Genomic DNA, 3584 nt, shown 5'->3' with positions numbered 1-3584 from the left:
TTTTCCCCTTAGGTTTTTCGGAAAGTTTGAATACAAGCACCTCTGGTCGACTCACCCAGATCTTAGCATAGTCACTCTCCTCTGGGTTAGGGGGTTGTTTAGTGCTCACCCAGATGTTTAGAGCTTGTCTAACCCATTCCTCTGAGGACCCGAATATGGGCCAGAATGCATTTTTGAAAACTTCCTTCCCTCCCCACACTTCTATACAGTAATGTATCATTTTTGCTTTATCCTTTCCCCTCGTTCCTGGGAACTGTTCCCAATTGGTCAACATGAACCCCAGGGGACTGTCCTTAGGAATCGAAGGGAGTTTTACCCCCACTGGGGAGGGGGATTTACTCTTCCCCTGCCCCATTCCTCCGGAGTGCCTTCTAACACACACAAATAATCAAATAATCACAGTCACTTCCCCTGGTTCGTGGCCCAGGCCCTCGCGGGCTTTGGGAAACGCACTACTGAGGGTCCACGTTCACTTGGGGCGTCCGGCTGCCGGCTCCCCTCTCATGCAACTCACACACTCGCCACACTCCGGGATCCCGACCCCGCCCGAACGGAACCCATATACTTACGCTTCCTGCGTTGTCGTTCGGACTTTGTGCACAAAATTTAAGGGGTATCCTGGGCCCGCTTCCCTTTCTTTGCCTTCCTCTCAAGGCTTTTGGGTTCGTCGGTCGGGATGAGGACAAGACCCCCAGTCTGAGTCCGCTCAAAAGAGCGGAGTTGTGGCGCCTCTCCCAGAGAGGGGTCCTCCAAATCCGCGATCCGAGTCACGGCACCAAATTGTTATGATTGAGCACAAGAGGCCATCTGATCCAATTAACAGAATTTATTTAATTCATTTAATAGAGTATATGAGAGCAAAGCAAAAAGCAGCGCTGCGGCGACAGAGGGGAGCAACCGCTCCGCCAAACTGCCGCGCCGTGATCCTCCTAGCTCACTGTTTTTATCCCCTTCTTTAGTTCACTCGTTTCTTCTGCGCAGTCGCATTCTGTTGCTAGGTGGTCGTTTTCTGCCTCCTGGTGGTCGTGGGATGAAGGCTGGTTGTCTTCCTCACAGGTGTCCTTTGATCTGGGGATTCTCACAGTCTCAAGTATACGTGTTATCTTAGAAATGCATGTTATCAGCTAAGCACTGCAAAGCCTATTGCCTACTATTCACAGCCTGTTGCCTATTACCGCTGTAAAAACAAACTTCTTTGAAACAAATTACTATCTGCAGCTGCATCGAACAAAAAGGTCACCCTTCTCTTACACCTCCAGCTGCGCAATCAGTTTTGGAGGGGGGTGCAACCTCTCTCCTTCCTCGAGCTGCGCAATCAGACTTGGGGTGGAACCTCTCCGCCGCTGATCTCACTCTCGGTGGCGATCTGCTTGCAAGCCCCTTTGGCAAACCTGCGCGCAAAAACGTCTTAATGCAACTTATCAATGCCGTTCCTTAACAAAAGAAAATAATACATACCGCTTTTGGTCCGCTTATCGACGGGCCGTGGTCTGCTCTCCGTAGTGTACAGCCGAGGCACAGAGTCCCTCCGGGGAAGTGCCCCGCAGCGCCTGAAGGTGTCTGCCCCCAACTGGACCCACAGATGAGCAGAGAAGTCCCTTCGTGGTTGCCAAATGAAGCGATACGCAGAATAAATAAATAGACTCCACAACTCGATGTAGTTATGAAGTGGGTATGTATGACAGCGCCCGGCACAAGTGAGATAGCTCTCTGAAATCTTGTGCTCTGAGCTGGAGTTTGTCCCACAATTTTATTCACAAAGGTGTTCTATATGCAATACATTACAGAACTTTTCTATGCATATTCAACCCCTGGCCCCGCCTGTCTTCGCCTCTCATGCTAAATAGGTCCACGCCCTTCTGGGCATGCGTTTTTTTTTTTGTGGTGGTCTTTAGGGGGTCTCTGGTGGTCTTTTGAGGCTGATACCATAGTCTTCCTCTGCATTGAACTTTTGAACTCTTCTCCTCTGCGCATTCGCTTTTGGTCTTCTGCTCTGTTATCTGGATAAGTCCATCATCCTTGACAGAGGGGCCTCCTTATCTGAGTTCTTTGCATTCTTGGTCTTCTCTGGTATTTGTCTTTTTGCAAGAAGCTTTAAAGAATTTTTTTTTTTCCTCTTCTCTCTTTCCTTTGTCTTTTGCGCCATGGCAGAGGTTTCTTAAAATTCAACACATGATTCTACAAACATGATACATTTATTTTTGATACATTCATTTTTGATACATTTATTTTTGATACATTCATTTTTGATACATTCATTTTGTTAGCTCAAGTGATCTCTGGAAAATCTCTTATTTCACAGGGTTGTGTCCCCCCGCCAGCCCCTGGGTCCCAGTGAGCGGCAGCTCCCCCACCCCTTCCCAGGGTGCCGGTGCCACGGTGGAAATTCCGGCCCTGCCTCTGCTGTGAGCTGCTGCGCTGCTCTGACCTCCCCCCACCACGCTGTCCTCAGCGCTGGGACTCAGAGCTGTGCAGGGGCCGGCCCCGCCCCCGTTCCTGGGGCAACGCGGGGGCTGGCTCCAATAAGGAGGGTGTGGGGGGGCTGTTGGAGATCGGAAGGGATTGGAGGAGGGGAGGGTGGGTGGGGACAGAAAAAGATTGTGAAGGGGAGGGGGTTGGAGCACATAGTCGCCGCCATTATAGTGCCGCGTGTGTTTCAGAGGCGTTGCAGGGTGCTGTGAAGAGAATTCCTCGGTTTTGGGAAAATCCGGATTATATTTCTCAGAAGAACCAGGTGTTAGCGGAGGATACAGGGTGGGTAAAGGGATATCAGGGCTGGGATATTGAGGAGGTGGGTAGGTGGGGGGAAAGGGGTTATTCGGACTGTGATTCTGTGTTTGTATGCTCTTTTCTGCTTCTAAATTTTTTTTTCGGGCTTTTAAAAATATCAGAATAAATTGAGAAGCTTTATGTTCACCATTTTCAACTTTTAAAGTTAATATCTGTCCAATTTGGTCCAAAAAAGAAAGCTAATTCAGTTCTTGCAAAGTAAAATTTGGTATTTCTGCTAATAGCCAGCATACGAAACGCAGGAGGAGCTTATTTGAGAACGGTATATTGTTTAAAATATTGCAAAGGTGTTTTAGTGTGCTCTTTTGTTCCACCGATACTTTTGCACCCATTATTTTAATCGTATCGCTGGTCTATTCTCCACCAGACTTTGTAAAACAGCATGAATTGTTTGAATTCCCACCGTAGCACAGGATCCAAGCGCGGGGGAGGGGCGCTCGTGCCGCCGCTGCCGGAGTGGCTCCTGCCCTAACTCTGGGACAGGGGGGTTTCTCCCGCTACTGTTGCAGAGCTGCTGTCTCCCTCCCGTCACTGCACCCCCCGGGAACGTGGGTACTGTCACCCGCCGGTTCCACGCTGGCTTGCGCAGGGTTCCTGGCTTACCCTCGCAAGGAGCTCCCTGCAGTCACTATGGTAATAATCCTCCCAACCAGGCGCGATCCCGGGGTGACGCGATCGGAAGACTTACCAATCCTATGAACTGTGGGGTTCGTCTGTGAACTCGTCTGGGGTCCGTCTCCAGCCGGCTCATCTGGGGTACTCAGGCGAGGTCCCCGACCTTTCCCTGTCACTCA

The 3584-nt window shown here is 50.2% G+C and overlaps 1 pseudogene; it reads right to left on the bottom strand.

Annotated features, from left to right (window-relative positions):
• Window positions 1-1315: 1315 nt before the first annotated feature.
• LOC146763080 (uncharacterized) lies at window positions 1316-3122 on the bottom strand (annotated as a pseudogene).
• Between the last annotated feature and the right edge of the window lie 462 nt (window positions 3123-3584).

The sequence above is a fragment of the Lonchura striata genome, chromosome W (assembly GCF_050655825.1).
Source record: "Lonchura striata isolate lonStrDom1 chromosome W, ASM5065582v1, whole genome shotgun sequence".
NCBI classification, from domain to species: domain Eukaryota; kingdom Metazoa; phylum Chordata; class Aves; order Passeriformes; family Estrildidae; genus Lonchura; species Lonchura striata.
The sequence above is the reverse complement of the archived record's forward strand: the minus strand, read 5'-3'. Positions and strand labels throughout refer to the sequence as shown.